Below are 22,130 nucleotides of genomic sequence, written 5' to 3'. Positions count from 1 at the left end.
AGCCTCAAAGTCCCTCTGAAGTGAACAGTTTTTAGTTCGTTCCTCTTTGAGGTCTGAGGCCAACTGGTCCACTTTATCCTGCAGGGAGGAAACAATGCTGTCCTTGGCTTCAATGCTATTTTGAAGTTGCTGGAGATTTAAGTGGAGGGATTCAATTTCTTTGTCTTTTTCTAGACTTTTCACCTGCAGTTCAGTGAGGTGGTCATTTAATGCATTGATTTCAACACATTTCGACTTCTCACAATCTGCCATTTCTTCTCTGTGCTGAAAAGAAGACACCTCCAGATCTTTGTGGAAGTTCTCGATCAACTTTTTGTTCTCTTCGAGCTCAGCTGAAAGTTTGGTGATTTTGTCTTTCAGCTTTTCTTTGCGGCGCTGATGCTCTTTCTGTGACTTCTTATTGAGATCAGCCACTTGTGCCTCAATTTCAAGACGAATGCTGTTTTTTTCAGCTTGTTCCTTACTCAGAGATTTTGCAAGAGCATCTTTTTCAGTCTGCTCCTTACTCAGAGCCTCTGCAAGAGTGTCTTTTTCACTTCGCTCCTGCTTCAAGGCCTCTTCAAGATCACCCGTGGCTATTCTCTTCTCTACAACATCTTGCTGTAGAAAAGCATTGGCTCTTCTCTCCTTCTCTAGGGCTTCCTGAAGAGAAGCTGTGGCTTTTCTCTCCTCCTTTAAGGCTTCCTGAAGAGCACCTGTGGTTTGTCTCTCCTCTTTAAGGGCCTCATTAAGAGCACCTGAGGTTTGTCTCTCTTCCTTTAGGGCTTCCTGAAGAGCAGCTGTGTCCCTTCTCTCCTCCTCTACTGGAAGACCAGCTGATTTCTTGCGACGACCACCTGATTTCTTGCGACGACCAGCCGATTTCTTACGATTTCCAGCTGATTTCTCAGATGTGTCAGATTCATTGAAATGGGTGTAGAAGTTGTTTTCTCTGCTGTATGCAGAGGACTTCTCCTCAATGTCCTCCAGGATCTCCTCCTCAGGCTCCTCTGCAAACTCCTGAATTACCTCCAGAATCTCTTCCTCAGACTCCTCTAGAAACTCCTGAATTTCCTCCAGAATGTCTTCTTCAGGCTCGTCTACAAACTCCTGAATGTCCTCCAGAATCTCTTCTTCAGGCTCGTCTACAAACTCCTGAATGTCCTCCAGAATCTCTTCTTCAGGCTCGTCCACAAACTCCTGAATTTCCTCCAGAATCTCTTCCTCAGACTCCTCTATAAACTCCTGAATTTCCTCCAGAATCTCTTCTTCAGGCTCGTCTACAAAATCCTGAATTTCCTCCAGAATCTCTTCTTCAGGCTCATCGTCAAACGCCTGACTTTCCTCCAGAATCTCTTCCTCAGGCTCATGTTCAAACTCCTGAATTTCCTCCAGAATCTCTTCCTCAGACTCGCCTGCAAACTCCTGAATTTCCTCCAGAATCTCTTCCTCAAACTCATCTTCAAACTCCTGAATTTCCTCAGTGTTTGGTTCAAAATCGTCAGAATAGACCTCATCACCCTCTTTCAGTGACTCCTCAGCTTTCTCTTGTACCTCCTCTATGATTTCCTCCTCAATCTCCTCTTCGATCTCCTCTTCAATCTCCTCTTCAACAGAATCGTCCTCAGAGGGGGTATTCTGTGGGCACCATGAAAAGCCCATGTAGTGCTGGGAGAAAGCTCCTCCTGATCTAGCTTTGTCCATTTTCTTTTTCTCAAGAAATGACTGCACGTTATTGATATTGTGGTTTCAATGTAGCTGAGATAAATCCTAGCCTTTTAGATTCCTGCAACTGCTACAACTGTCCTGTGAATGTATGTCTTCAACATGTAGTTAAGAAGGGAACTGTGACATCATACCAGCAGAGAACTGTGACATCATAAATGCAGAGAATGTTCCTTTGTTCTGATTTGACTGACAGATTCCAACACACACACACACACACATAAACACCCCTGCATCCATTACTTTATTCTTTGTTTATTTTTTCATGTATTTATTTTATACTTCTACAAATAATAATAATAATAATAATACTCATTATTATTATTAATACAATTAAAATATTTAATACTTATTTGATGTCTTCACTATATTGGTGCATCTCAATGTAAAAACAATAACAATATTATTGTTTTTATTATTATTTTTATCATTTTCATCATTATCATTTATTAATTTGATTTCCTATACAATGCAACTTTATATTATGTTACGTACATACTATAGTGCCAGCACTACATCATATTAAATCTGATATTCCGTTATACTGCTGAACTATACTATACTGTGTTATACTATATTGTCTATTATTTATTATATTATTACATATATCATTATACATTATATATTTCTAATTATACAACAATCCACAACAAAAAGACTGCCAAAACACACTTTAATTTACATTCTCAGTTTATACTTGTATTTCAGTTATATACTTTTATATGTGGTCATTAGAAAATAATACAAAATGTTGGCAAAGAATACAAATTATTGTTGGCAATAACAAAACCAGTGAACTGCTTCAATTTCTGATGCTTTTCATTTCATCACTAGATGGCAGCATTGGTCAATGTCACAAGACAATACAGTACTACAACAAAAAAATGGAAAGCTGGATCTATAGGCCTATTGTGATGTTTAAAGTTAAATAAAGAAATAAAGGAGGAAGGAAAGCTGCTAGTCTGTCAGCTTTAGTCAATTTATCCAATTTATATTTTAGCCAGAGGCTAGTAGGGTAAAATCAAAACCAAGCAGATGATTCTGCCCTTGTAATACGTGTACAGCCTTGTACAGCTAGACAGATAGTTAACACACTATCTACGGAAGAAAAGGATGCTGGAGAAGTATCTTCATTTGAGGATGGCTGTTTCATCTTTTGAGTTCTTTTCTCCTCATTTTTATTTCCTCCAGAACATTGATGTTCTTTTTTGTAAGAAGACAAAGATTTAACCGAGTCTCATGGTGGAGTCAACTTTAACTGAAATGTCGCTGTTTTCAGCTGCTTACGTCAGACTAGTCCGTCACTGAAAAGTGTCCCACTTGAGACAAAACCTAAAGCTCCGGAGGGCAGAACACTCCTTGCCTGGTATACTATTATACCACTTTCATTACCTTTTATTTTTTAAGCATTAATGAACCAAAAACAATAATAATTAGAGTATAATATATAATAATAATAATACAATAATAATAAGAATAATCAGTGTTATATACCATCTCTGTTCTACATTCAATTGTCCATCAACTAAGAGTCCTTAGACAGAAGAAAAAACAGTTCTGAACGACTTGTATATTTGGCTTATCCTCTATCCACTTTCGGCTTTTGTGGAGAGTCACCAAATATTCCTGTCTCCATCGTTTCCAAAAGCTGTCTGCTAGACTTTGGACTTGTCTCCACTGATTTTTGTGCAGATTAATTTGACTGAAGTCCCCAGGAGGAGCTGCCACTGAATTGATCTTTTGAGTGAGGATCATCGCAGGTGTCAAAATAGTTTGCATTTCCGGGTCAGTTGTCCCCGGAATCAGAGGTCTGGCACTTAAAATGTCCATGACTTCTGCCATCAATGTGGTCAGCACTTCGTGTGCGAAACAGCTTCTGCAGAGCGCAGTAATATTCCATCTAGACTCCGTTGTGCAACTCCTATCAGTCTTTCCCAGGAGCCTCCTATATGAGAAGGAAGTGGAGGGTTGAAAGTCCATGTACCAACCCTGGTTGTCAAGGTAGCTTTTCAGCTCTGGATCATCGGTGACCCGCAGGTATGCTACAGCTGCGATGGCCTGTGTGGAAGCATCTGCAAAGACACAGAGTGCTCGTCTTTTGGAGAAATAGGAACATACCTTCTCTCGATGCTTAGCTTCTCCAACTCCAGGAGGGATTCTTTCCAAGACTTCCACAAACTTTCTTCATCTGTTGGGAGTGGGTAATCCCAGTCATATTCTTTGGACGACAGCTCTCTGACTAGGGCTTTCCCCTGTACAGTGATCGGAGACACAAAGCCCAGAGGATCGTAAAGGCTTTGAACTGTTGACAGGATGCCTCTTTTTGTGAAAGGTTTCTCTTCCCTGGATACTTGGAAACCGAAGGTGTCACTCTGCAAGTTCCAAATCAGCCCAAGGCTCCGTTGCAGTCGCAGTGGATCGGCTCCAAAGTCAAGATCCTTTAAGTCTTGGGCAAGATCATCTGAAGAAAACGATTCCATTACTGTGCTACTATTGGAGGCGATTTTGTGAAGCCTTAGGTTGGACCTTGCAAACATTTCTTGAGTTCTGTGCCAGTGATCAATAGCTTCTTTTTCTGGTCATCTAACACTGAGTATGTCAGAATAGCTTTTTCTGGATGGTCTGCAGGGTAGATTTTCACTAGACTTATCATGCAGCAGGATTTGGCCTTTGCATTTCTCCCACAGATTTGAGTGCATTTGGACGTTTTTACAGGAGTTGTCTCATGTGCTTCTTCCCCCACGCCTTGTTTCGTTGAAACTTCGGTGTCCCATGGTGCAGGACCTGGATGTAGAGCCGATATGTGAGTGCTGCTACCACATTCTTGGCACATCACTTCTTTTTTACAGTCTCTAGCTCTATGATTGGTCGCTCCACAACACTTGAAGCAGATATTGTTCTCTTTCAGGTAAATTTTATGCTCCTATATAGGCTTACTTCGGAACGTGTGGCACTTCCTCAATGGATGAGTCTTTTTGTGTAAGGGGCACTGACGGTCTGGATTATCCAAGCTCCTTTCATCATAGTCTGTAGGAGTCATCATCGCTTCATAAGACACTGCAGTCTTTTTCACAGACAACGGAGATTTGTGGTTGTATTTTGAAGGACTCTCCACTTTATTGAGATTAAAGTTGTTAGCCTGGGGTATCATGCACATATCTTGAAAAGAAAGCAAAAGGTGGGTAAGAGACTTGGTTATCCTCTTTGTACTTTGCTCCTTTGTTAATCCACTTTTCTTGGAAGCTGAAAGGAAGGTCTTTCCACAATAGGATTCACTCTGCGTGATGTATCGAGATACGCTAAACCTGGTAGGTATCCTTCTGCTTCTGCATATTCCAGTTCAAGTAAGAGGTCTCCAAGTTCTCTTTATTTCATATTGTCTCTATTTGAGATTTGGGGAAATTTTTTAAACCTCTTTAAAAATGCATGTTCGACTGCTTCCGGAGATCCAAATGTCTCTTCTAGTCTTTGCCAAACCATGCTTAGCCCTGCGGATGTGTTGTGGCTGTGTATGGCTCGAATTCTTTTTGCATATTCTGCGGACTCTGGTCCAAGCCATTTCACTAGGAGATCTAGCTCCTCTTTTGGAGTTAAGACTAGTTCGTTGACAGCGCTGTTAAAGGAAGATTTCCATGCCTAGTAATTTTCTGGATGGGCATCAAACTTCGCTAGACTGGATGTGATGATCTCTCATCGTATGAAGTATTTTGTGATGTCTGGCATGACCTGTAGCGTGAAGAGTTTTCAGTGTCCGTCTTTTGGACTGGCTTTGTTTGGTTCAGGTTAGTTGAATTAGCATATGGATCTATATGTTTGATTTTTTGCGCACACTTGTGAGGGATGTAGTCTGGTGAGTATTGTTTGGTACTCACTGTTTTCCGGAAATTCACATCCTTGTGAGTGTTGGGCAGGTCCGTGTCATTACTCTCATCTCTGCGGTTATCCACATTTTGACTGTTTCTCTCTACTGCTGGGTTTGCCGGAGGCTCAGGCATGCTGGACACCGCTCTCTGCTCTGGTACATCAAGACTGTGCTGCTGCCCATACTCACTAGTTTTCTGTGTTGCATCAAGAGGGGTGAACGGTAGGTCGATGTCTTGATGAGACTGGATGTCTAGATTTTCCAAGGCGGCCACATATATCTCTACTCTTGTAGAACGTGCATTTAAGCTTTGAATGCCGCTTCTTCGACCGTCATCGCTGCTTCTTTTTCAGCAAGAGGCTTCAGTGCGTGCGGCAACCCAGTCCGTGTCATTACTCTCATCTCTGCGGTTATCCACATTTTGACTGTTTCTCTCTACTGCTGGGTTTGCCGGAGGCTCAGGCATCTTGCTGGACACCGCTCTCTGCTCTGGTACATCAAGACTGTGCTGCTGCCCATACTCACTAGTTTTCTGTGTTGCATCAAGAGGGGTGAACGGTAGGTCGATGTCTTGATGAGACTGGATGTCTAGATTTTCCAAGGCGGCCACATATATCTCTGCTCTTGTAGAACGTGCATTTAAGCTTTGAATGCCGCTTCTTCGACCGTCATCGCTGCTTCTTTTTCAGCAAGAGGCTTCATTGCGTGCGACTTCAGCTTTTGCCTGGGCCTTGACTGCAGCTGAGTTTCTGATGCCTTACTTGTGCGTCAAGAGGACCTGGGGCTTGTACACTTTGATCTAGTCTTTAAGGACCGTGTTTCTTGTACATTTTTTAGGTCGTCCATTGTTTCAACTGATGGGTTAGTAGCGATTTAGCAGTTGAACAGCTCTTTAATGAATCCGATGTGTTACTGTCTCCTTACTATTCTGCCCTTGCAATACGTGTGCAGCCTTGTACACGTACAGCTAGACAGATAGTTAAAACACTATCTACGGAAGAAAAGGATTCTGGAGAAGTTTCTTCGTTTGAGGATGGCTGTTTCATCTTTTTAGTTCTTTTCTCCTAATTTTTATTTCTTCCAGAACATTGATATTCTTTTTTGTAAGAAGACAAAGATTTAACCGAGGCTCGTAGTGGAGACAACTTCAACATAAGGGGCACCTGTCCCCAGTAAAACAGATAGTCCTGCCCTGCAGTGTGCGGCCCACCAATTGTCCTGTACATGCCGACGTGGCGACACTTCCGATGACCGCAGGACAGCGCCGTACGGCATGCAGCAGCAACAAATATGAACAATATGTAGTAAATACAACGCACAAAGCAGCAGCGGCCCAAGGAGGTGGCTACAGTAACACCCAATTAAGGAAATCCATCATTAGCATTGGCTAAGTAAGTTAAAATGATGGTTATGCATTAACGTATAGGCTACATACCTTTTTTTAGTAGCACAGACACTCAAACACTCACGAGAGAAGGGAGGGAGAAAGGACTCCAGGCAGCCGCCAGCATTTACCTGTGAACACACTAGCATTAGGCACTTTGAGTCTGCCTTGTGTATGAAAAGTGCTATACAAATAAAGCTGCCTTGCCTTGCCTAGTAGCATCAACCACAACAGAGAGAGAGAGAGATTACACTTACCACCGCCAAACAATCACAGCGGCACACAGGGACAGGAAAGCATCACACGATCGCCCTGAAACACAACACAAATGCCTAAAACATAATGATTGAAATAAGACGCGCAGCAAGGTGAAGCAGCGTGCGGCCATACCTGTCGGGCACACAACCGCCGACCCGGAAATGATGCAGATGACGATGGGAGCGCAGAGGACGAACCGGCGGGCGGATAACCCCTTTTGTACCAGCCCAACCCAATGCATAGCGGAAATTAGTGGAAACCATAGTAACCAAATGTAAACTAAAAAAGGCAAGAGCAGAAACAAGACAATACGCTTATCCTGCGACAACAACACAACATAATAACGCAGTATAGCGTCTACCATTAATGAAATAAAATGACAGTGATATTGAGAACAGCCAAAACTGTATCTCTTGTGTTTTTAGGACAGGAGCTGGTGCAGCGGGCGGCAGCTTTCCCTCGTGGTGGTCCCCCTTCTCACCCCCTCCTTAAGCTTGGAATGGCACGGGGGGATTTGGTTTGTAGTGATTATCTTTCTTTTGTGGCTTGAGTCGTTTTTAGCCTCGCTAAAGCCTAGCTCTGTGCCTGTTATGTTTATCTTTACTGTGATTATTGCGGTTTTTGATTTGACACTTCACTTGTTTTTGGGTTCTTAACTTTGATCATTTATTGCAAATAAACTTGATACTTTTCGAAGTCTGTCTCTCGTTCGCTACATAAATTGTGTAATGAATCTACAGGGCCATGGGTGTGTTTCTTCGAGTGCAATTCCCCAGGTGGCGTTGTCGAGCAACTTTCCCCCTCTCTCCCCATTCCTCCACACATAGATAGTAGGTTATATTGCATGTCATTGTGCAAGTGCAGCTATTTAATTAGCATAACAGAGCTAACACGTTGTGTTCCTAAATCCTCTGTTGATACAGATGATCAAGGAGCAAACCATACCACTCATAGTAACACCACTACACAAATGACCGCAGTTGAGGTTGAAATGACAGAGTTAGCATCCTAATCCTGACAACTAGCCTCCGAGGAGAAGTGAGACCAGCGGTTAGCTGTCAGACTAGAGGCCACGCCCTAATTATTCATAAACTTTGCCCTCCAATAAAATAAAAACTAGCCTCATACAAAGGTAATCACCCCCCTCAGTGTTGTCATGGAGATATCACCTAAACATACCGATTAGAATGTTTTTTTGTACCAGGCCTTAATTTGGTTTAATTATGCTGGGAAAATGGCCTGTTTGACAATGAGAAATTGCTCTATTATGAAACCGGCCCCTAGTGAACACTCAGAGAACTGCATTTTTTTGCCCTTCCTTACTGAACCAGGAAGTCTCTGTTGTGGGGGCTTGATGTAAATACGCCGCCATGTTAGTGATGGAGTAAAATTAGTCTGTTTAAAGAGATAAAAGCAATGAAGAAATTATTTAAACTAAAATAGGTGCTAGCGGACCTGTATAGGTTGTGTGTGTATGTGTGTACGTGTGTGTCAGCAATCGAAAAAAGCAATTCGAAGCAATGCTATTCCTGATTAAACTGAACACACGTTACGCAGAATGAATGCAATCGATGAAGCAGTTTTCATCCAGGAAGATATTATTATTATTTGATGGACTTAAATATTTGATAAACTTTTGCACTGTAAGACAGATGCTGAGACAGCAAAAACAAGTGCATCTATTATATTTTCTTGATGTGATGGACATGTATGAGGATACAGAGCTGAAGAATGATTATTTGTTTATCTGATTTTTGAGTGTATGTGTATAAGGTCTAAGCAGCCTAACTGATTAATACTGTAATTATACCGTGCATTAAATGAGAATGTGAAGCAATTGTTACTGCTCCAGCTTAGTGTTGTTGAATGGCCATGTTAACTTTAAGGACTAAAGTCAAGGCCATTAGTTAAAAGATGTAAGTCTACAGGCACATAAGATGTTTGATACCTGAAGTATGATTTTGTAAGGGGAAGAATAAATCCTTCTGCTGTGAAGTTAACACCAGCTCCTGTGTGTCTCTGTTATTTTCACTACAGGAAAAATAACTTGTAGCTTTCCCTGAGCGCCAAGTAAGGGAGGTAACAATTTTGGGGGCTTGTCCGGGATAAGTGACTCCTGGTGGACGGTGCTAATTATTGAAGAACTGAGGGCATTAGAGATGAGTGCTGTGTACCATATTTGGATGATATACTTTGCTACTCCAAAACTTTTGATGAACACGTGGCCCACCTCAGACAAGTTCTCTGCCGGATGAGGCAGCACGGCATCAAGCTCCGTCCTGCAAAATGTGAGCTCTTTAAGAGGAAGATCCGCTACATTGGGCGTATGGTGTCAGGTGAAGGAATCCAGATAGATCAGAAGGATCTGATAGCGGTGATTGCTCTGAAGGAGAAGAAACCCTGCACAGTTGGAGAGGTCCGGACGCTGCTTGGATTTTTAAGCTATTACCGGGCATTCATCCAAGAATTTTCACGAATGGCAAGGCCCTTGTTTGAACTCCTCCAGAGCCAAGCAGCGGTAGGTGATACCACCAAAACCCAGAGCAGCAAGCGTAAGGGTCGAGTGAAGAAGAGCGATAAAGGACAATTTCCCTCCAGCACACCAATTATTTGGACTATGGAACATCAGAGTGTGGTATTAAGGTTTGTGGAGATGTTGACTACCCCCCCCCCCCCCATCCTAGCCTACCCAAACTGGGTGTCGTATTATATCAACGCCAGGAAAACAAACTGCGTGTCATTGGGTATGGGTCTAGAACATTAACACCTGCCGAGAGGAACTACCACCTTCACTCTGGTAAACTTGAGTTTCTGGCCCTCAAATGGGCCATATGTGACAGATTCCGGGATTATCTGTATTACGCCCCAACCTTCACAATCTATACAGATAGTTATCCCCTGACCTATATCCTGAGTATCGCAAGGTTAAATGCTGTGGGGCACAGGTGGGTTGGCAAGTTAGCGGATTTTCATTTTGATATCAAGTATAGGCCAGGGAAAATGCACGTAGATGCTGATATGTTGTCCAGGTGGCCGTTGAACCTTCAACATCAAATGAGTGAGCATACAGAAATAGTGCCGCCAGAGGTGGTGTCTGCAGTGTGGCAAGGATACAAAGCAGTCCAAGACAATGATGTTCCTTGGGTGGCTGCATTGCAGCTGAATTGTGAAGATGAAAATGCTGGGATGCCAGATAGTGTCTCTAATGTCGTACCCAAAGACATCAGGGTTGCTCAACAAGAAGATCCAGCAATCAAAGAAGTTGTGTCCTTGAAACTCAATGTATGGAATCCCAATGAAAGAGCCATGCAGAGAGAGACAAGAAGATTGCTCTATGAGTGGAACAAGCTTAAAGTGGATAATGGGATACTCTACCGGAAAACGGAGCAACACAGACAACTGGTCCTCCCTGAAAAACTAAAACCTGTGGTGCTGAATAATTTACATGATGACATGGGGCATGTAGGGGCTGACAAGGTGACCCATCTTGCCCGTGAAAGGTTTTATTGACCCAACATGCAGCAAGACATCGAGGACTATGTGACAAAGAGATGTGTTTGCATCAAACAAAAACGTCCCAATGTTTCTCAGAAGGCTCCAATGGGATCCATCATTACCAGTGAACCATCTAAGTTAGTCTGTATTGACTACTTACACCTGGAGCCAAATAAGGGAGGGTACGAGTATATCCTTGTCATAGTCGACCACTTCACGCGCTTTGCTCAGGCGTACCCAACGAAGAACAAATCAGGAAAGACAGCAGCTGAAAAGATATTTCAGGACTTTATGAGAAGCTTCATCACGACCAAGGATCTGCATTTGAGAATAACCTGTTCCAAAGACTACAACAACTGTCAGGAATTGCTCATTCACGCACAACGCCTTACCATCCACAGTGCAACCCAATGGAAAGATTAAACACTTCTTCAAATGCTGCGCACCCTACAAGAGGAAAAGAAGAGTGAATGAAAAGATCATCTGCCTCATATTGTGCATGCCTACAACTGCACGAGGCATGAAGCCACCGGATACTCTCCGTTCTTCCTTTTGTATGGTAGAGCACCACGTCTATCTATCGATTTGTTCTTTAGCCAAAGAAGACAGAGTGAGGCCCGCAACTATCAGACCTTTGCACAGCAGTGGGCAGAAAGGATGCGAGCAGCTTATCAAATCGCTGCTGAGCCTTCAGCTAAAGGCAAGAAACAGTACGACAGAGGTGTGAGAGGTGTTACTCTTCAGCCAGGTGCCAGGGTACTGGTGAAAATCTGTCAGAGAGGGGAGGTCCAGGCAAGTTGCGCTCCTATTGGGAGACAATTGTACATCGTGTGGTGGAAAGATTGGGAGATGGACCAGTTTATAAAATACAGCCAGAGAGAGGTAGCAAGTCCCTGCGTGTACTCCACAGAAACCTGCTCCTGCCAGTGAATGACCTACCTCTTGAAGAAGAATTTCCCTTGGACAAAAAGACAAGACAGAAGAGACGGAGACAACCTGAACAAGACAACAACAGACAAGTAAGAGATAGTTCTGATGATGAAGAAGAGTATACCTACCATCATGACGTCTGGGGCAGATTCCCGTGCTATGGACTGGTAAAGCCTCAGCAACAAGGACCTACCATGCCACAACAGGGTCCTCGAAATCCACCTAAGCTCCGTGCAACAGCGAGAGAATTCTGTCCTTCTGTCAGGCAAGAAGCTGAGAGTACTGAGGACATAGAGGAGGCTCATGATATGCCGAAGTTAGGGGAGAGAGGTCCCGATCAAGTGGAAGAGATGGATGATGGCAGCATAGGAGAAAGAGACAATTTGAGAAGATCCCTACGAAGAGGAAGACCAACAGAAAGATTCACTTACGATATTCTAGGTCAGCCATCATTCCGGCATTGGAGTGTAGATTACCCTCTTACCCAGCCAACCACTCACACTGACTCAAGGTTGTGTACCCTTCCCAACCCCACCCAGTCCCAGCCATACTGCTATTATTGCTACACTTGATTACACTAAAAAAAAAATTGGACAAAGGAAGCTAACAAATGTCAGGAGTCATTCCTTTAAGTGAAGTTAAACTTAACATCGACATGGGACGTGCACTCGAAGTCCAAATATCAGTTGTGAAACGGATTGATGTGACATTGTCTTTCAAAAGTCTGTCAATTTGTGTGTAAACGGTCTCGTAAAGCTGAGGGAGACTTACATCCGTTAGGTATTTACGTTCGGGGGAGGGGGGGGGGCATAGCGTGGCTCCAGGATTAACATCAGCTGTCGAACCCTTTGTCTTCCACCACAGAAAGAGGCTGCTCATCAAGTCCAATGAATTCCATAAGCTTTGTTGTTATATCCCTCCACCTTTTACTGTCCCTGCTGTAAGGCTCCAGGCGTCTAAACGTTTCACTCACGGTGAGCTGAGTGACGGCTGTCTTTGGGGTTTGTTTTTCCCGGGCTTGTTTCTCATACTCGCCGTATTCTGTTGTTTGGCGCGTTCTCAAATGTTGGATGAGGTTAGTTGAGTTAAATTGTCGTTGTTGGTTACCACCTCTTGCAAACAGCAAGTTTAAATCTTTTTCGGAAACTGTGAAAAAATTCCAGACCGGAGAACTCATGCTGCAACTGCCAGCCTCATTCATGAGCGCAGAAAAACAGTCGTAGGTAATTTACGTCAGGGGTAAAAAAAAAGCCCGGCGATCAACCTGTTTAGGGTCCATATCGGCCAATAACGATTGGCTGCCGATCAATCGGAGCATCCCTACTTCTCACTACTTAATTTGCCCTACCATGTTCAAACAAACACTGATCACATGCAGCTAGTTTTGCTGTGTAGAGAGAAGGACACACAGAATTTGGCCATGCCATTTTCTCAGAGTTGCTAGCCGACTTTAAAGTACTGGAGGATGACGGGATTACAATGGCAGATGAAACTGTTGTTAAAGGGACTATTTACTGCATTGCTGGAGTCAACTTGGGCTCACATTGCATTGCTTGATTTACTGAAAATTTCAGTTTCTCACAATATTTCTGCAGATACTGTCTCATTTCTCAGAAAAAGTAATTAAGCATCCAAGGAGACACTGGTCCAGGCAAGGAAGAAAAAAGAGATCCATCTAACCCCTGCCCCTTCATATTCATTTTGTCAAAATACTTTTTCAAGGGGCGGCCGGTAGCTGAGTGGTTAGACCAGTCGCCCCATGTAAAGAGGCTGAAGGTCCTTGAGGCTGCGGCCGCGGGTTCGACTTCCATCTGCTTCCCGTGCTGCATGTCCCCCCCTTTCTTTTTCACCCCATTTCCTGTCTGTCATATATAAAAAAGTCTTGAATCCCCCACCCCCTAAAAAAACACCTTTAAAGTCCTTACTAAAGGACTTGCTCTTTTCATTCTGCGGCAGATTGCGCTATATAAGTTGCGCTGTAGCGCATTTCATGATAGAAGTTGTCAGTCTCATTTCTTATAAAGCATAATGTGACCATGTATAGATAGATACTCTAATACAGGGCTATTTAACTGGCAGCCATGGGACAAATCCGGCCCCCAAGGTCTCCGGGAAAAAGTAGTTCATGGACATAGTGGCCGATGTTGACTGCTGTCCTCTCTAGCATCTCAGCACTACTGTCTCAGCCCGTGAAATACCAGTGCGCTGGGAGACTTTCTCCACTCGCTCCCTGTAGGCGCACGGCCACAATGCTCTGAGTTTCTCTGCACGCTTCTTCGTCGGTTTCTGAATCCTCTTGGCAACAGCTCGCCAATCTTGCCACCCTATTGTTGTTCTTGCAGTCGTTTCAGTCTAGTTAAATCTGTGGTATTTTGTAGAACTTTAACTTTGTATTTTGTTTTTTCCATAGGTTTTTTTAAGTAACGAAAAGTCATTGATGATGGATCAAAACTAGCTCTATGATGTTTCCGGTTTGAAGGACCCTGAAAGTCACAGCAAATAGTAATATTTGTCTCGTTTGACAGACACACCACCAAAATATGTTGACGTATGCGACTAGATAGACTGGAAAAGACCAGGGGGCGAAGGTTAGCCCAGCATGGCAGCCCTTGTTAACCTTTGGGAAGAGCACCGCAAAGCCCTCTCCACCTATTTCAAGCCTCCATGTCAACGCTTGAAGCAAAGCTAAACCACGTCCATGCCACAGGGTCCGACCACGCTCAGAAGATAGGCTCCCTCGAGGTAAATGCAAATTTACAAGGCGAGCGCCTGCTAACACTGGAGACCTCCTGTGCCACGTGTATTTCTGATCAGAAATCCATGGTGCTTTATCAGACATATCATCTTTCTCTGGCCTGTCTTTGCCTTATCTCTGTTCCTTGGCCCAGCTACAAACTACTTCTCCACTCTCAGGACCTTTTGGAGGAACCTCAAACTCATTGAAGAGTGAACAAAATGATGTCAATGTCATTAAATGAAGAACCATGTAAGACTTATTTATGTTAGACAAACAGACACTGTCAAAAGGTGAAATTTATCTGTTAACTAATGGAGAAAATACTTTAGTTTAGTTTAAGTTTATTGCCCCCTGACTCTAATTCAAGACCCCCCGCAATTCCTCACAGAAAACTTTGACACTTTTTACGACTCTGAGAAACCTAATGACCTGATCTGATAAGAAGACCCGAGACTCACACTTTAATATGTTCTTAAAGAAAACTATTATAGGAAGTATAAACTGTTATAATGTGTATTTTGTTGATCTGTAAAGAAATTAGTCTTGTTTGAAACGACTCTGGTCGTTCTATGATCAAGATTGCCAAAGTTACAGAAATGTGATGATATTTAACCTAATCATGTAAGTAATGACATTAAGGATCAACCAAGGATTATATTTTAACTTTGTCCCAGTATATATAAATGTATCATTCAGTCATACTGTACATCAGGGCTATTCAATTAATTTGGAATTGGTGCCGGGTGACGAAAATTATCCAAAATGAGGGGCCAGGAAAATATGAGCAAAAACATTAATGGATATTGTAAAACAATGCAGCAACATAGGAGTATATATTGTCTTTATTTTATCAATGTAAATAGTAGCCATATAAGTGCAACAACCTTGTAAAAAAACAATCCTTATGAATCTAACAAACCTGTGAACCAGAGGTTTCACTCAATTATTGAACTAAAGTACAAGTTTGAGGCTCTTTAATACCTTTACTTAAGTATTTTATTTACATGCTACTTTATATTTCTACTCCACTATGAATCAGTAGAAATATTTTACTTTTTACTGCACGGCATTTATCTGATTACTTCAGTTACTAGTTACTTTACCAGGCTTTCAAGCACATATGAAATATTAGTTTATTCATCAAAAAACGTAAAGTAAGTTAAAGTTTGCATGATTTTTTTTGAAAATGCCTCAATGTATACTCTAAAAACACAGATATGGCTGCAGAGTAAACAGGCTTCACAGTAACAGAAACAAAAACTTCTCTGTACATTCGCTGGTGAACGGTGACGGTTTTGTGTGTCACCCTTTCTTTTTTCACAGAAGAAATAGACAGCAGTTGTGATTTAACCACGGATTGAGAACAACAACAGAGCGGAGCTTGGCGAGCTGTTGCCAAGAGGATTCAGAAACCCACAAAGAAGAGCGTAGCAAGAGCGTTGTGGCCACCTTCCTACAAGGAGCGAATGGAGCAAGTCTCCCAGCGCGCTGGTACTTGACGCACTGAGACGGTAGCGCTTAGATGGATACGAGAAAGGACAGCGGTCATGAATTGCTGTTTCACACAGGCCTCTACTCAAACGGCCACTAAATATTCCCTCGGGGGCCAGATCCGGCTGGGGGCCGCCAATTGAATAGCCCTGCTGTATATTATCATTGAGGATTTTATAACACATTATCAAAATATATTTCGACTACTGTCATAGAATGATTATTTTAACATATGAATATATTATAATTTTATGTTATTGTGTCACTGAGAACATTCCCCACAGGATTAACTAAGGGCGCACTCACACTGTCCATCCGTACCGGTTTGTTTGACAAGCGTGAGTGCAACCATACCGCACCTAGTTGCGGCACGCTAGCCGGCCACGGACCGTTTGGGAGAGGTGGGCGTTTGTAAAGCACGTTTCTACATGTACGAGCATGAGCGTGCGCACGTGTACAAGCACGAGGCCTATGGCGGTTCTGATGTCATTTTATGTGCGCCTGTTCAGACATAGAAAAAAAGAAGGACGGACCATGAGCGGACATTAAAAACAATGGCGGCGAAAGGTTCATGTTGTTGTGATGCAGAGGTGGAGTGTTTACTGCAGATTTGGTCAGATAAAAATATTCCAAAACAGTCGGACAAGACGCACAAAAACTCAGAGGTCCATGGAAAGATTTGTAAACAAAGAGACGCATCGCAATGCCGTCAATCAAAGCGTGTGACCTGTTACGGCGTGATGACGTATAGGCAGGGAAGAAGCATTCGCACGAGGCCCAGGCAGTGTGAGTACAAACGGGCCTGGCCCACGGGGGAAGAGGGAGGGGGGGACAAGTACCTTAAATCACGGGGCACGGTACAGACTGACAGTGTGAGTGCGCCCTAAGAGAAAGCTAATGTTATGCGTTACTGTGTTCATTCACTGTTTAAATTCCTATACATTGCCTAATTTGTTTGAAAACTGATCTCTTGTCTTTACAGACAAAGGATAGAGGGTGTTTCCCCCACTTTAGGCAGGAAAATGAATGCATCTCATTATTTAGGCCCCAGCTTTGGACTTAAAGATAGCAAGCCCAAGCTGTCTCTACAGATTTCTAGAAGATTTCATGAGATGATTTCGTCAGACTTCTCACTCCTTCTCTTCCACTTAGTCTTGTCTATTGTACAGTCTTTTATTTTGTAACATCTATCTAGTTTTCCTTGCTTTATTTTTATAATTAACTATTTGCCTCACTTTTATTTATCAGTCAAACGTCGTCTTAAGTTAGCTTAGTTTATCTTGGCCGAAGAAATCAAGCTTTAGTCAACAGCGCAAAGTTACTCTTTTGAAGCTTATATCAAAATCCCGTTTTCACCTAGAGCACGCAAGAAGACACCAACTGACACTCTCATTCATCTAACTAAAATCTGTCGAAGCTGAAGAATCCAGAAAGACTCTTTTTGGCTTAAAGCTAAAGATTTAGGGTTCACAACGAAAGTGACCCTTGACACTGAATATCCATTGCCATGGTGAAGCGTCCCTTATCGAGAGGGTGTCAAATGCCGCTTGATTGGCCTGCACCTCGGGAGAGACCCGGTGTTCTGCACGCCGGGACAACTGCTCTGAAGCTGTGAAATACACCTCTTTCCTCTTGGATCCCCCTTCTACAAACCTGAGTTGGTGAGATGACGCTGTTGGTTATTTAATGAGCAGATCTGGTGACCACTGGCCATTTGATATTAAACTTTACTTTCCATAAAGGTGTGATTAGAAATTGCATTTCATAATTTAGCTTTGCCATGCCCATTCGTTTTCTGTGTTATTCTCATCTGTCATTTCATGTCATAATCTATCATGTATATTACGTTTCTAAATATATCTCTTTTTTTGTAGTAAAACCCCCCAAACCCCAGCTGTTTTCTGTGAGCTTTCATTCTGTTTTGCAAAGATTTGAGTTAACTGTTTTACGAGAATAAACGTTTTCAGATTGAGATTGATAGAAATTGATTAATACAATTAATTGATCAATTTAACTGATAAGAGAAACGGATAGAAAAGTATTCTTTTAATTCTTGCCGGTGACTAAGTTTCCTTTGGGCTTAGTCAACATTACCTGTCTATTCGGTGGTGGTGGCCCTTTTTGACGAGGAATAATTAATTAGCCTAATTAATAGTTAACAGTAGGTGATTTTTTAAAAGGATACATTTTGTGAAATGATACTTTAAAGGAACATTCTAGCCCAAATAATATCAAAAACTATTGTTCACATTTTTTTGTTGTTTGGTAGTGTTTTCTTTTAGTAAATGTTTTGAACTTTGCAGACAGTGAGACAGCTGAGCGCACCGCCACACCTGCATTATAGTTCATTTGCTGTGGACCAATGAAAAAAATGATATATCGTTGCACTTTTCACAAACAAACTTTTAGAAATATTATTCAAGACTGTAACTAGAACTCGTCTATCAGAAATCATGAAAAGCAGATAAACACAGGACAAAAAAAGCGTATTTTGGACTGTAACTGTGGGATAGTTCCTGTGTGGTCGTCAAGCAACTCACTTTTTATTGGGGAACTGCTAAAATTTGACAAATTTCCCTAGGACTATTTGAATTTTGAATTGATGCTAAAATCTCTTGCCTCAGATCACCCTTTTCCTGTGGTCTCAGTCCAGTTGTGTGATCTGCACCAGAGTTTGATTGACATCTGTCACACGGTGCACACTTGCCTAACGAACTGGACCAAACGGGCACCGGTGTAAATTTGAACCAAACCGGTATCCTGTTTTTCCTGTGAGGTGAAGCGTTGGGTGTGAGTACTGCAAATGTGCTACCCCAAACCAAATGAAAGTATCTTGACAGAATAGGAGAGACTGCGCTTATACATTTTATTCTTAAGAGATTTAAAAAGTTGCTGTTTTTGGATTATATTTCTCACCAGCGTGCTTTGTGTTTGTACGCAGCGTTTGAAGACATGCTGGAGAACCCTCTGAACAGCACCCAGTGGATGAACGACCCCGAGACCGGCCCTGTCATGCTCCAGATATCCAGAATCTTCCAGACACTCAATCGCACATAGAGCCTCCTGGTGACCCCCTGTGTGACTGTGGCAGCTTGTGTGTGTGTGTGCGTGTGTGTGTTTGAAAACATATTGCGGTGTGTGTGTATTTGAGTGTGGCAGAGACACAAGTATTGTTTTTGCCTTGTAAAGACAAAGCTGGAGGAGTTAAAGTATGAATTGAGATGTTACACATATAACTATTTATAACAGTAAAAACACTTATAGAAAACAAATGTTAACATAAACATTATTACAGTAATAATAAAAAAGAGATTTAGTATGTTGTTTTTACATTTTAATGAGAACAATTTATAGTCATGACAGACATGATTTATTTTATATAATTTCTCCGTGTGCAGAAATTACATCAGACATCAGTTTAATGTTTACACTTCAAAGAAAACTGTTTTTGTATGTTTTGCAATATTTAAATATCAATTACAGTTTTGTCCGACTCTTTAAATTGTGACATTTTACCCGTGGTGAATGTGTGGGATACTTCTGTTAGTATCATGGTTTGTCTTTCTTCCCCCTTCATCTTGTTTTTATCAAAGTAACTGCTTGTAATTGAGAGGCTGGTGGTCAAAGTTGAGTGTTTGTTAAGCGTGTTGAAAACAGGCTTTTAGACACATTACCTCTCTCTCCATTAACACCTGTGAGGTCACTGTAAGTCGACCGCCTCTCGGTTTAAATCGGAGAACATTTGTCGTGGAGCTTCTTCAAGAATATTTATTTGACTTTCTTGCCTTTTTCGACGAAAGCTGTACACTAAATTGTTTGTGTATTAGTCATGTTTTTACAAGAAAATTATAAATCAGGCCTGTGTGTTAATGTCAATGTGCTCTTGAATGTCATATTATCATGTTGCGCTCATTTAGCACTTGTTCACCTCTATGAATATCACTCACTGCAGCACTGAGGAAGTTAAAAGAAGGGTTCGTGTTTCGTCTGAAAAGGCTTTTTAGTGGGATGTTAAATGAAGCTGAGCTGAATCAACTTTTATTTGAATGATGAAATGTGCTCTTCATGCTGCGAAGGTGCAAGTATTTTCATACACACAAAGGAAATAATAGAATTTGAGACTTTTCTTTTCTTTTGAGAGCAATGAACATTAATGCTGTCAAACCAAACCAAAATGACACTATATAACCTGCCTTGTCATTGGTTGTACCCATTGAAAAATACCCTGTATTTCTGTGCAATAGCAAGGACTTCTGTCGACCTGTAAAGAAATATGATGGATTTGAGTGTTAGAGATGTATGGACTGCAATGGGTAGTGTGTTCTACAATATTATCCTTTGTATTTTCTTTGCATCAAGTACTTAAAATCTCCAGCAACAAGAAGGCGAGCTTAGCCTCTCCTTGTTGTACCGAGAGTTTAAAATAGTGTGGAGGGAGTTGTGTTTTGCCAAGCTTTTGAGTGTTTTTATTCAATATTTAAAATGTGGTATCGATGTGACTTTCTGCTCAGGGAGGCTGAGATTGTTTTTCTAAAGCTGTCATGATGGCAAACCTCTGCTCACCCCCTTCTAGTTTGGCATTTGAAAATGGCTTTAACTAATCTGTCTAGGACTTTATGAATAGGAGCACTACAAGACATGGTTTCGTAAATGCAATATTTGAAAATATTTAAATGTTTTTAGAGCAAAGTGTCTGTTTGAACTATGTGGTATTACATTATTTATATCAAAGCCAAACTAGTAACTTGTGCTTATTTATAACATTTTTGGCAAACCTCAAAGCTAATCTACAAATGTGAAGAAAAAAAAATAGACGATTCAAATGTTGTTTTTACAAACCACTGTAAAATGTGCTTATGGACTGGTAGGTCTCAGTATGACTTAACATAGTCCAATGTTTGGATGAAGAAGGATTTCGGCACACGTCTCTGGAAGCCCCTCTGCACACTTTCTGCACTGCAGTGGACCTTCATCCTGGCCACAGCGACCAGTTGTCTCTCCACCTCCATGCTTTGCATTAGTATGCACACAGAAAAAACTATGCCATAATATCTTGAAACAAACATTGGGAGATTGTTTAAAGAAAAAAAAGGACCACAGGAAATGCAGACACCTTTCAAAATGGTCAACAGAAACAGAAAAGAAATAAAATGAACTAAGGCGGAATTGTTGGGTCACAGGTTTTTGTTTCCACTCAGCTTTCATGCAGGACGGTCCCCGATTAACAACCTATGCAATATACTCTCACAGTCTGTTCATTCAGACAGCCTCATGGCTACTGGCATTTAAATCACCATTGCATTAAAGTTATTCTTTGTGGCTGTAATCTTTGGATTCTGTGTCTTTCTTTAAGTTGATGCAAACATTAGAAAAAAAACATTAGACAGGTTCCATGTTTGGCAGTGTACGACTAAATAGAAAATCTGGTAGACATTTGAATCATCCCGCTCTGACTGTAAGGTGGATATGAAACATATTGTGTTATGATAAGCAAGGAGGTTGTTTTTGGAGCGCACAAAGCTCTGGTGTGTGAACTCTCACTCAGCTGCAGGTTTGTATTTTATGTTATTTTATCAGCTGACCTTCAGGAGAGTCGACCACAATATATATAGCCTGCACGCCAGGTGTTGTCAGGATATGAAAGGATTTTGTTTCTATTTGCACTGTTTTGTCATGTTTATAATGTTTACGATTTAAATTTGATTCAAGTGAACTGTTATATATTTGTTTACTACTTTACTACTACTTTTTTATGTATCTCAAGGTTGGCTTACTGAAAGCGACATTTTTATTGAAATGTCAGTTGAGTCTGGAACAAATGGATATTCATCTCAACCCTCAGCCAAAGTATTGTAGCACTTCCTTGCCAATTACAGAAGGAATAAAAGGTCATAGTAAGATTTTGGCAATAGAAAATGGGAATGCTAATCTATAGAACTCCATTAGAGAAAAATATCTCACCACTAGGTCCATTTAGTCAATTTAGGTTTCATCATTTGTTCTGCAAAAAAAAGTCCGACATTTATTCTTGACATTGGAAACATTTTCAACATGAGCAAAAACCTCCATCTGCTAATAAAGTTCATGGGATATGAATAAAAGCTAAAATGACCTTGAGGTAAAATGCTCACTCAACTTCACCTTTCTTACTTTTTTATCCCCAAAGCAATTTCATTCAAAAGCAACTGGACTTGGTTATTTATCTAGGAAGACATTCCAGCTCTCATCTAAGAGGCATCTTCAGTTCATGACCAAGTCCAGTTGCTTTT

The sequence above is a fragment of the Echiichthys vipera genome, assembly GCF_963691815.1.
Source record: "Echiichthys vipera genome assembly, chromosome: 4".
NCBI classification, from domain to species: Eukaryota; Metazoa; Chordata; class Actinopteri; order Perciformes; family Trachinidae; genus Echiichthys; species Echiichthys vipera.
Note: the sequence above shows the minus strand (reverse complement) of the source record.